Source organism: Elephas maximus, chromosome 26, assembly GCF_024166365.1.
Source record: "Elephas maximus indicus isolate mEleMax1 chromosome 26, mEleMax1 primary haplotype, whole genome shotgun sequence".
NCBI lineage: Eukaryota > Metazoa > Chordata > Mammalia > Proboscidea > Elephantidae > Elephas > Elephas maximus.
Genome location: NC_064844.1, coordinates 43,397,320 through 43,410,564, shown reverse-complemented (window position 1 = coordinate 43,410,564; position 13,245 = coordinate 43,397,320).

Below are 13,245 nucleotides of genomic sequence, written 5' to 3'. Positions count from 1 at the left end.
AGGCTCCTTCCAGCTCCATGAGTTTCCACTCTCGTTGTTTGGTTTCCATTCTCATGGTCACAAGAGGCAGCTCAATCTCTGTGTTCCAGGCAGAAGGAAGAAGAAGGGCAAAGAGGGAGAAGGTGGGTGTTTGCTCCTATTGATCAGGAATAAAACGGCTTTCCTGAATGTCCCAACCAGTAGACTCTGCTTGCACCTCATTAATTAGAACTGAGCCCCATGGCCATTTCTCATGCAAAAGGTATTTCTGATTGAACACACTACTGCCCTGCAACAATTGGGAATATGTTGTTGTTCTTGTTAGGTGCCATCAAATTGGCTCCGACTCATAGCAACCCTATGCACAACAGAAGGAAACACTGCCTGGTCCTGCGCCATCCTCACAACTGTTGTTATGCTTGATCCCGTTGATGCAGCCACCACGTCAATCCATCTCTTTGAGGGTCTTCCTCTTTTTCACTGACCCTCTACTTTACCAAGCATGATGTCCTTCTCCAGGGATTGATCCCTCCTGATAACACGTCTGAAGTATGTCAGACGAAGTCTCGCCATCCTTGTTTCTAAGGAGCATTCTGGCTGTACTTCTTCCAGGACAGATTTGTTCATTCTTTTAGTTGTTGTTGCCGTTGAGTCGATTCCGACTCATAGCAATGCTATAAGACAGAGTAGAACTGCCCCATAGAGTTTCCAAGGAGTGCCTGGTGAATTTGAACTGCTGACCGTTTCTTTAGTAGCTGTAGCTCTTAACCACTACGCCACCAGGGTTTATATTGGTATATTCAATATTCTTTGCCAACATAATTCAAAGGTGTCAATTCTGTGGTCTTCCTTATTTATTGCCCAGCTTTTGCATGCATATGAGGTGACTGAAAACATTATGGCTTGGGTCAGGTGCACCTTAGTCTTCAAAGTGACATCTTAAAGATGTCTTTTGCAGCAGATTTGCCCAATGCAATGTGTCATTTGATTTTTTGACTGCTGCTTCCATGGGCGTTGATTGCGAATCCAAGTAAAATGAAGTCCTTGACAACTTCAGTTTTTTCTTCGTTTATCATGACGTTGCTTATCTGTCCACTTGTGAAGATTTTTGTTTGCTTTATGTTGAGGTGCAAACCATACTGAAGGCTGTAGTCTTTTATCTTCATCATTAAGTGCTTCAAGTCCCCTTCACTTTTAGCGAGCAAGGTTGTGTCATCTGCATGTCACAGTTTGTTAATGAATCTTCCTTCAATCCTGTTGCAGCGTTCTCCTTCATATAGTCCAGCTTCTCAGATTATTTGTTCAGCATATAGATTGAATTAAATATGGTGAAAGAATACAACTCTGACACACACCTTTCCTGACTTAAAACCACACGGTATTCACTTGTTCCGGTCAAACGACTACCTCTGGACTTATGTACAGGTTTCTCACAGGAACAATTAAGTGTTTTAGAATTCCCATTCTCCACAGTGTTATCCATAATTTGTTATGATCCACACAGTTGATTGTCTTTGCATAGTCAGTAAAACACAGGTAAACATCTTTCTGGTATTCTCTGCTTTCAGCCAGGATCCGTCTGACATCAGCAATGATATCCCTCATTCCACATCCTCTTCTGAATCCAGTTTAGGCTCCTCATGGCAATCTTGGGGTTGTAAGGGCCATTGGGGGAGGCCTACCCAAAGATGCAGAGCTCTCGTGTCCTCCCTTTTGCTGGACCAACTGTACAGCTGCACGTTCCCTCGCCCAGCAGTTCAAACAGCACTTGGGCCTTCTGTTGCTGAGGAGATCTGCCTGAGCCATGAGTGTTTGTGCATTGGAAAAAGAAAACACAGGTAGTAATTCGCTCTCCAAGAAATTGATAAAGGAGCATGAACAAGTAAATATGAACTGCTGGGAGGTGTGCTTCTGATTCTTTTCACAAAGATAAAAGGGACACAAGGTTGCCTTCTTCCATCCACTCTCACCAGAGTCATGGATTCGAAATTGAGAGGTGCTGGGGAAGACCTCATTAAACATTGGTTTGTTTACATGTCCTTAATTTATCCCACTGTCCGAGAGTTCAGTGGACTGAGTTTATTCATACTTGACAGTGTGCTAGGAACTGTCAGATGGAATTCAGTTATGACATCTATCCAAGAGAGTTTGCTTATGGAAGATTCAAACGGCATACTATTAATAATAATGATGATACCTTAGAGGCATATGGAGCCCTGGTAGCGCAGTGGTTAAGCATCGTCTGCTAACCAAAAGGTGAGCAGCTCTAATCCACCAGCCACTCCTTGGAAACCCTATGCAGCACTTCTACTCTCTCCTATGGGGTCTCTATGAGTTGGAATCAACTTGACAACATCAAGCTTTTGCTGTCGTTGTTGTTGTTTTGTTTTGTTTTAGAGGCATATAGGCCTTAACTGCCCAGAGTGTTTGCAAATCTATTATCCCATATTTTCCCCACCACAGGCCTGTGGCAGAGTCTCAAAAGACAGCAGTGTGTGGTAGTTAAGAGCTCAAACTCTGGATCTAGACGGTATGAGTTCAAGGCGTGGCTTTGCCACGGACTAGCTGTGTGACCTTAGGCAAAGTCAATTAGCCTCCCTGTGTCTCAGTTTCCTTATCTGTAAAATGAGAATAGAAATTAGTAATAGCGTTGTTGAAAGGATTAAATTAGTTATTTCATATAAAACACATTGAACAAAACCTGGCTCACAATAAACTTTTGATATTTGTTAGCTATTATTACTCCCATTTTACAGATGCAGGAACTACCTGATGCTCAGATGTAGAATGTTAGAGCTAAAAGAAATTTAGATATTATCTTTTATGAACAATGAATTTGTGGTACAGGAGATGAAAGAAAGGTCACCACGGATCAGAGGTATAGTCCAGGCCAGTACCCTCCTGCCCAGAATGACATGAATCAAGCCTAGAACCCCAGAACCTTCTGATCAGGTGTTCTGAAGTTCTGTATGAGAGAAAAGGAAGTGGTACAATATGTCTACAAATAGCAGGTGGGCCCCTGAAAATATCCTCAGGGGGTCAGAGAAGTAACTTTGCCCAGTGGTGTGTTGTGCCCAGAATGCTCTCAGTGATGCCTGCTTTCTTTTGCACCTCTTGCTGTTGTTTAGGCACAATTAGGCACCAAAATGTGTCAGTCCAAGATGTTCCTCATCTTTGCCAGACATGAGGGACATGAAAGATATACACTGCACTCTTTCAGAGGTTCACACTATAGTTAGGTAGTTAGAGGCCAAGAGCACCTCAGGTGAACAGCGGACATGTCCAGATGTACAGGGGTGCTAACTTCTGAGGAAGATTAGAGAAGGAGCAGCCTCCACATGAGCTCCTCAGGAGGGTGGGGTTCACAATGGTCTTTGAAGGACCTAAGATTTAGAATAACTGAGGGGGTATTATTTCACTTTGCACCAGAGAGGCCATGTGGAGAATCAGGTGAGATGAGTCCTGGACTCATGCTTGAAGGAGTCAAACATGAAATTTGTACTTGGTTCCATGGGCAAAAGGAAGCCGTTGTAGATTTTGAAGAAATATTATGGAGGCAATTTCAACAAGGATGTGCGTAGGAGCCACATGCTGAAAAATCTAAAATATGGGGCTCATCTGAGGAAGGATGGATATGCTGTGAAGCAGGAAGAGCCTGTGCCTGAGTTCTAAGAAAGAAGAAGAGGGCCATAGGATGCGCTGGGTTTAGGTATGTCATCTTTGAATGGATAAAAGGATGTACACATGGAAATGTTCTCTAAGCAGTTGGAAAGGTATGTCCCAACAAGAGATCAAGGCTAAAAAAGTAAACTAAGAGTCATCTACAGGGAAATCAAGGCTTAAGCCTTGAGAATGTATGAGTTCACAGAGTTCAGACCCTCGAGCAGCACCTATAGATCAAGGGAGGGAGAAAGAAAAGAAGGCATAAAATATGATCCTAGGAAAGATAAAATATGATATTGTTGTGCTACTGAAGCCTGGAAAAAGAAAGATGGACAGATGTTCACAATATCACATGTATACTATTGTGGTTATGACTGCTGGTCATTCACAAAGCATGATAGCCTATTAAAGTGTATGAGGGGTTCTGAAGCAAAGAAACTGCGTAATTTGGTTTAGCATAGCTTTTCCCAAGCTTACTGGACACAGCACTCTTCTTACAGGATACTCAACATACACTCAGAATCAGTGGTCTAGCCCAATCTCAAATGCTCAACAGACCCAGAATGATGTCCCAGATCTCCCAACAATTAATGCAGCATTTTTCCCATATATCAAACCAAAGCCTTAAACTCTGCAGGGGAACATCATTATATAAATCTAAACATCAGGAATGTTAAACATCATAGACAGCTGCATCTAGAAATGATCATGAGGTCAGCCCACATCTGGTCTGTCTCAGAGCCTTCCCAAACAGGCTGCCCACGCCCTCCCCCCCCCCCCCACACGCCTACCCCAGCCTGCTCGAAAGGACAGCAAGGAGATAAATAACTCCTTGAGAGTATCCTTCCCTTCTTGACTTCTGCTGTCTTTCTGCCTCTTCTCTCCCAGGGTTTTCCTTGATGAATCCACCATGTGCCTCAAATTATTTATTTCTCTTTTTGGAATTTCAGCAATGGGAGGATTAGTGTGCCACATTTTTTTTACAACAGACTCTTGAAATGCCAGAGGCCAGAATCATTATGTGCTGGGACAAAAGACAGGGCCAGGGGCTGCAGTGGGAGGGTTGCATGTGGAGGGAGGTGTTCACAAGGAACCCAGGCATGCTCTGGGCACGTTTGCAGCCCTGCTCTGTGCTGCCAATTTGGGTCTGGGTGGCCTGCATGGATTCACCACTCAGCTTACACCAGCACCCATCCAGAATGAAGTAGTTCTTCCTCATTCCTCCTTTCTGGTAGAAGTAGTGCTGGCTTTTGTGGTCTGGAGGGAAAGAACCTAGGGGGATGGACAACCCAGCGACCATGATCCTTTTAGGACTTACTAAGCTATCTAAAGGTCTCTGAGGGAAGAAAAGCCTTTACAGCACAGGAGGGACATCACTGTTAACTACTTAAATAAGTGTGATTTAGAGTAGGGGTGATATACTATGGTCTTTGTGCCAAATGTGACCTGTCACCTATTTTACCTACTTTTGTAAATAAAGTTTTATTGGGACACAGCATATCCGTTTGTTTTTATATGGTTGTTTTAAGAGAGCGCTGGTTGTGCAGTGGTTAAGTGCTCGACTGCTAACCAAAAGATCAAGCGTTCAAACCCACTAACCACACTGCAAGAGAGAGAGGTGGCAGCCTGCTTCCATAAAGATTACAGCCCTAATCAGGCAGGGCCAAGATGGCAGAGTAGTCAGACACTTCCTGTGATCCCTCTTACAACAAAGACCCTAAAGAAACAAGTGAAATGATTATATTTATGACAAGCTAGGAGCCATGAACATCAAAGGCAAAGTTAGAAAATGGACTTTGCTGCAGCAGGAGGGAGAGACGGTTCAGAAGTGGAGAGGAGTTGCTGGACCTCAATAGCTGGGAACCCTCAGGCACAATTCCCTGGAGCGACCATGGCAGGGCTAGTAGTAACATTCTGGACACAGTTTCCTCAGCGAGAGACAGCCAGCTGCACAGCCTACTCTTACATCTGGAACCAGAGAAGGACACTTTCAGTAAAAGCTAAATACTTGCGTATATTTTACCGTGCCCTCAGTCTGCAAGCTGGTTTCAGTGACTGTCGATTTCCCTGGGCCTGAGATAGGTCCGGCTGAGTGTCCTGAGCCATTCTCCCCTCCTTGGATAAGGAATAAATTCACAGTTGGGGGAAAAGATAATCCACCTGCCGACTAAGCTGGGGAGCTCAGGACAGGAGCAACTCCCATCCAGGCATAAACAGCCCATAGACTTTGAAAACCTTTGCCCCCTACATGGACTTGTGAGAGCCTATTTCAGGAGACTAGGCCCTTGTTGGCAGACTGCAAGTCTTTCAGCTGTGCAGTGGAGAGGTGGGTTTTGATGTTTGACACTGCTTTGCCTATTAGTGTCCTCACCTACCCACTTCAGGGGCCTAAGGACTGGTGGCTCCACCCACATCACCCAGACACCTGCAACAGAGGTCCGAGGATAAGTGGTACCTCCCAGTCCTTACAACCAAAAGCATTGGGTGCCCATGATCTACCTGCAAAACCCACCCACCTGGGTGCTCTAGGGAACAGGGACATGCTTTCCTCAAAGACACTTGGGGGATGGTTGTCAGTGCCCTGCCTTGTTCAGAGTGTGGACCCCTGCTGCAACCAGATACCTGTACCTACATAAATCACTCCTGCCCCTCTAAGACTGTAGCACAGAGCCTGTACCACACACTTGATGACCAACTACCTGGACACCTGAGCTGAACCCATACAAGAAAAGTGAATGAACTCCTACACTCATGTACCTGGTAAGAGCTCTGGCCACCATGGTGACAGGACCTTAGAGCTTCAGAGGAGAAAATAATCAAGCTAGCTCACTCAAGGAACCTTTTTGGGCATGTCAAAACAAAACAAGAAGCTAGGATACAGTAAGTAAACATAAAATAAACTAATACAATAACTTATAGATGGCTTGGAGATAATAGTCGATAAGAAATCACATAAAGAAGCAGACCATGATCACTTCAACAAGCTCTCAAAACAAAGAATCAAGGAATCTTCTGGATGAAGGTTCCTTCCTGGAATTACCAGATGCAGAATATAAAAGATTAATACATAGAATGCTTCAAGACATCAGGAATGAGATCAGGTAGGAGACCAGGCAAAATGCAGAACAAGCCAAGGAGCACACAGATAAAGCAGTTGAAGAAATTAAAAAGGTTACTCAAGAACATAATGAAAAATTTAACAAGCTGCAAGAATCCGTAGAGAAACAGCAATCAGAAATTCAGAAGATTGACAATAAAATTACAGAATTAGACAACTCGATAGAAAGTCAGAGGAGCAGAATTGAGGAACTGGAAGGAAGAATCAGTGAGGCTGAAGACAAAACACTTGGCACTCATATTCAAAGAAAAATCTGATAAAAAAATCTTTTTAAATGAAGAAACCCTAAGGATCAGGTGAGACTCTATCAAAAGAAATTAACTATGAGAAATTGGAGTACCAGAAAAGGGAGGGATAACAGAAAATACAGAGAGAATTGCTGAAGATTTATTGGCAGAAATTTCCCTGATACCTTGAAAGATGAGAAGATATCTATCCTAGATACTCACTGAACTCCACATAAGGTAGATTTCAAAAGAAAGTCACCAAGACGTAGTGTAATCAGACTTGCCAAAATGAAAGGTAAAGAGAAAATTTTAAGAACAGCTGGGGATAAATGAAAAGTCACCTACAAAGGAAGGTCAACAAGAATAAGCTCGGACTACTTGGCAGAAAGCGTGCAGGCAAGAAGGGAATGGGATGACTTATATAAAGCATTGAAGTAAAAATAGATGCCAGCCAAGAATCATATATCTAGCAAAACTGTTTTGCAAATATGAAGGCAAAATTAGGACATTTCCAGATAAACAGAAGTTTAGGAAATTCGTAAACCAAACCAAAACTACAAGAAATAATAAAGTGAGTTCTCTGGTTAGAAAACCAATAATATCAGATATCAGTCCAAGACTAGAACAAAGGACAGAGCAACTAGATGTCAACCCATATAGGGAAATCACAAAAATAAATCAAGATTTAAAAAATGCTCAAAATAGAGAAACAGCGATGTCATTATGTAAAAGATGACAACATTAAAACAATGAAGAGGGACTGAAAAATGTAGTCATAGATCTTTTATATGGAGAGGAAGACAAGGCGATATAAAGAAATAAAAGTTAGGTTTAAATTTAGAAAAACAGGGGTAAATATTAGGGTATCCACAAAAGAGAGCAACAATCCTACTCATCAAAATTAAATACAAGAAAAAAATTACGATTCAGCAAAAACAAAATCAATGACAAGAAATAAGAGGAAAAGACAATACATAAACAACTCAGCACAAAAAATTAAGTAGGAAAAAAACTGTCAACAACACACAAAAAAAATCAAAATGACAGCACTAAACTCATACCTATCTATAATTACGCTGAATGTAAATGGACTAAATGCACCAATAAAGAGACAGAGAGTGGCAGAATGGATTTTAAAACACGATTCATCTATATGCTGCCTACGAGAGGCACACCTTAGGCATAGAGACACAAACAAACCAAAACTCAAAGGATGGAAAAAAATATATCAAGCAAACAACAATCAAAAAAGAGCAGGAATGGCAATATTAGTTTCTGACAAAATACACTTTAAGTTGACTACACCACAAAGGATAAGGAAGGACACTATATAATGATTAAATGGACAATATACCAGGAGGACATAACCATATTAAATATTTATGCACCCAATGGCAGGGCTGCAAGATACATAAAACAAACTCTAACAGCATTGAAAAGTGAGAGAGACAGCTCTACAATTGTAGTTGCAGACTTCAACACACCACTTTTGGTGAAGGACAGAACATCCAGAAAGAAGCTCAATAAAGACATGGAAGATCTAAACTGCCACAATCAACCAACTTGACCTCATAGACATATACAGAATACTCCACCCAATAGCAGCCAAGTATACTTTCTTTTCTAGTGCACATGGAACATTGTCTAGAATGTACCACATATTAGGTCATAAAGCAAGCCTTAGCAGAATCCAAAACATCAAAATATTACAAACCATTTTCTATGACCATAAGGCCATAAAAGTGGAAATCAACAACAGAAAAACCAGGAAAATGAAATCGAACACTTGGAAACTGAACAATACCCTGCTCAAAAAAGACTGGGTTATAGAAGACATTAAGGATGGAATAAAGAAATTCATAGAATCCAATGAGAATGAAAACACTTCCTATCAGAACCTTTCAGACACAGCTAAAGCAGTGCTCAGAAGTCAATTTATGTCAATAAATTCAAACATACAAAAAGAACAAAGGGCCAAAATCAAAGAATTATCCCCATGACTTGAGAAAATAGAAAGACAGCAACAAAAGAAATCCTCAGGTACCAGAAAAAAGCAAATAATAAAAATTAGAGCAGAATTAAATGAAACAGAGAACAGAAAAACAATTGAAAGAGTTAACAAGACCAAAAGCTGGGTCTTTGAAAAAATTAAAAAAATTGAGAAAACATTGACCAAACTGACACAAGAAAAATGGGAGAGGAAGCAAATAACCTGAATAAGAAATTAGATGGGCGATAATACAACAGACCCAACTGAAATTAAAAGAATCATAACACAGTACTATGAAAAGCTGCATTCTAACAAATTTGAAATCCTAGAAGAAATGGACAAATTTCTAGAAATACACTACCTAAACTCACAGAATCAGAGACAGAACAACTAAATAAACCTATAACAAAAGAAGAGGTTGATAAAGTAATCAAAAAAGTCCCAACGAAGAAAAGCCCTGGCCCTGATGGCTTCACTGGAGAATTATACCAAACTTTCAGAGAAAAGTTAACACCACTACTACTAAAGGTATTTTATAGCATAGAAAAGGGTGGAATACTCCCAAACTCATTCTATGAAGCCATCTTAACCCTAATACCAAAACCAGTTAAAGGTTCCACAAAAAAAAGAAAACTACAGGGGATATCCCTCATGAACTTAGATGTAAAAATCCTCAACATGATTCTAGCCAATAGAATTCAACAACATATCAAAAAAATAATTCACCACAACCAAGTGAGATTCATACCAGGTATGCACGGACGTTTCAACATTAGAAAAACAATCAACGTAATCCATCACTTATATAAAGCAGAAGACAAGAACCACATTATCTTATCGATTGATGCAGAAAAGACATTTGACAAAGTCCATCACACATTCATGATAAAAACTCTCAGCAAAATAGGAATAGAAGGAAAATTCCTCAACATAATAAAGGGCATTTATACAAAGCCAACAGCCAACATCGCCCTGAGTGGAGAGTCTGAAAGCACTCCCTTTGAGAACAGGAACCAGACAAGGGCGCACATTATCATCACACTTGTTCAACATTGTGCTAGAGGTACTAGCCAGGGCAATTAGGCTAGATAAAGAAATAAAGGGCATCCAGATTGATAAAGAAGAAGTAAAAGTATCTCTGTTTGCAGATGACATGATCTTATACACAGAAAGCCCTTAAGAATCCTCAAGAAAACTACTGAAACTTATAGAAGAGTTCAGCAGATTATCAGGTTACAAGCTAAACATACAAAACTCAGTTGGATTCCTCTACACCAACAAAAAGGACACCAAACAGGAAATCGCCAAATCAATACAATTTACAATAGGCCTCAAGAAGATAAAATACTTAGGAATAAATCTTACTAGAGACATAAAAGACCTGTACAAAGAAAACTATAAGACACTACAGCAAGAAACCAAGAGAGACCTACATAAGTGGGAAACACATACCTTGCTCATGGATAGAAAGATGTAAAATTGTAAAAATGTCTATTCTACCAAAAGTGATCTATACATACAATGCAATTCTGATCTGAATTCCAATGACATTTTTAGTGAGATGGAGAAACAAATCACCAACTTCATACGCAAGGGAAAGAAGCCCCGGAGAAGTAAAGTATTGCTGAAAAAGAACAAAATGGGATGCCTCACACTATCTGATTTTAGAACCTATTAGACCACCCCAAAAGTCAAAGCAGCCTGGCAATAACAGATACATAGACCAATGGAACAGAATTGAGAATCGAGACATAAATCCATCCACATATGAGCAGTTGATATTTAACAAAGGCCCAAAGTCTGTTAAATAGAAAAAAGACAGTCTCTTTAACAAATGGTGCTGCCATAACTGGATATCCATCTGCAAAAAAAGAAACAAGACCCATACCTCACACCATGCACAAAAGCCAACTCAAAATGAATCAAAGACCTAAATAAAATCTAAAACGATAAAGATCATGGAGGAAAAAATAGGAACAATGCTAGGAGCCCTAATACATGGCATAAACATTATACAAAACATTACTAATGATGCACAAACACCGGAAGAGAAACTAGGTAACTGGGAGCTCCTAAAAATCAAACACCTATGCTCATCCAATGACTTCACAAAAAGACTAAAAAGATTACCTACAAGTTGGGGAAATGTTTTTAGCTATGACATTTATGATCTGGGTCTGATCTCTAAAATCTACATGATATTTGAAAAACTCAATAGCAAAAAGACAAATAAGCTAATTAAAAAGTGGGCAAAGGATATGAATAGGCACTTCACCAAAGAAGATATTCAGAGGGCTAATGGATACATGAAATGTTCACAGTCATTAGCCATTAGAGAAATGCAAATCAAAGCTACAATGAGATACCATCTCATGCCAACAAGGCTGGCATTAATCCAAAAGACACAAAAAAATAAATGTTGCAGAGGTTGTGGAGAGACTGGAACACTCATACACTGCTGATGGGAATGTAAAATGGTACAACCACTTTGGAAATCGATTTGGCACTTCCTCAAAAAGCTAGAAATAGAACTACCATAGGATCCAGCAATCCCACTCTTGGAATATATCCTAGAGAAATAAGAGCCTTTACACAAACAGATATGTGCACACCCATGTTTATTGCAGCACTGTTCACAATAGCAAAAAGATGGAAGCAACCAGGATGCCCATCAACAGATGAATGGATAAATTATGGTATATTCACTCAATGGAATACTACACCTTGATAAAGAACAATGATGAATCCATGAAACATTTCATAATTTGGAGGAATCTGGAAGGCATTATGCTGAGTGAAATTAGTCAGTTGCCAAAGGACAAATATTATATGAGACCACTATTATAAGAACTCAAGAAATTGTTTAAACAGAGAAGAAAATATTCTTTGATGGTTATGAGAGTGGGGAGGGAAGAAGGGAGGGAGAGGGATATTCACTAATTAGATAGTACACAAGAACTTTTTTAGGTGAAGGGAAAGACAACACACAATACAGGAGAGGTCAATACAACTGGACTAAACCAAAAGCAAAGAAGTTTCCAGAATAAACTGAATGCTTTGAAGGTTAGTGTAGAAGGGGTAGTGGTCTGGGGACTATGGTTTCAGGGGACATCTAGGTCAATTGGCATAATAAAATCTATGAAGAAAACATTAAAAAAAAAAAACCATCATGTTCACTGTTGTGCTATACATATTTTTAAAAATGATTTAAAAAAACTAAAAAAAATAAGATTACCACCTTGGACACCCTATGAGGCAGCTCTTAGTCATCTAGTACTGCTCCAAGAGAAATACCACACGTGGGTGGTTTTAACAAAGGGAAGTTTATTCTCTCACAGTCAAGTAGGGCGCCAGCTCCACGGGAGGACTTTCTCTCTCTGCCGGCTCTAGAGAAAGTTCCTTCTCAGCAGTCTTCCCTGGGTCTGGGAGCATCTCAGTGCTGGAACCTCAGGTTCAAAAGACGCACGCTGCTCCTGGCACTGCTTTCTTGTTGGTCCAAGGTTCCCAACTCTCTGCTTGTTTCTCATTCTTTTTACTTCTTGTAAGATAAAAGGTGGTGCAGGCCATATACCAGGGAAACTCCCTTTACATTGAGTCAGGGATAAGACCTTTGTAAGTATTTTACAATCACACCCTGGCCCTCTTTAACATAAAATTACCCTCACAAAATGGAGGAAAACCACACAATACTGGGAAACATGGCCCAGCCAAATTGATACATACATTTTTGGGAGGACAAAATTCAATCCATGACAGTTCTACTCTGTCCTGTAGCGTTACTATGAGTTGAAATTGACTCAACAGCAGTGGGTTTGGTTTTTAGTATAGTTGCTTTTGCCCTACAATGGCAGAGTAGAGTAATTGTGACACAGACTGTATAGCCCAAAAAGCCTAAAATATTTATTATCTGGTCTTTTGCACAAAGATCCCTTGGTGGTGTAAACAGCTTGCTGTCAACTACTACCCTAAAAGTTGGTGGCTCTAACCCACCTAGAAGCACTGCAGAAGACAGGCTTGGTGACATGCTTTCACAAAGATTACAGCCAAAAAAGGCAGAGCCAACATGGCACTATAGACAGAAGCACCATGACATCCTTCTGCAGCAAAAAAGACCTGCAAATCTAAGTAAAACACATGCATATGTTAATCCTGGAACCCTAAACATCAAATCAAGGAATAAAGAACTTGAGCACGCACCAAATGGGATAAGAAACTGACAGAGAACAGAGAACAAGGAGAGCCATGGAGTAGAGGTCCCCTATCAGCTA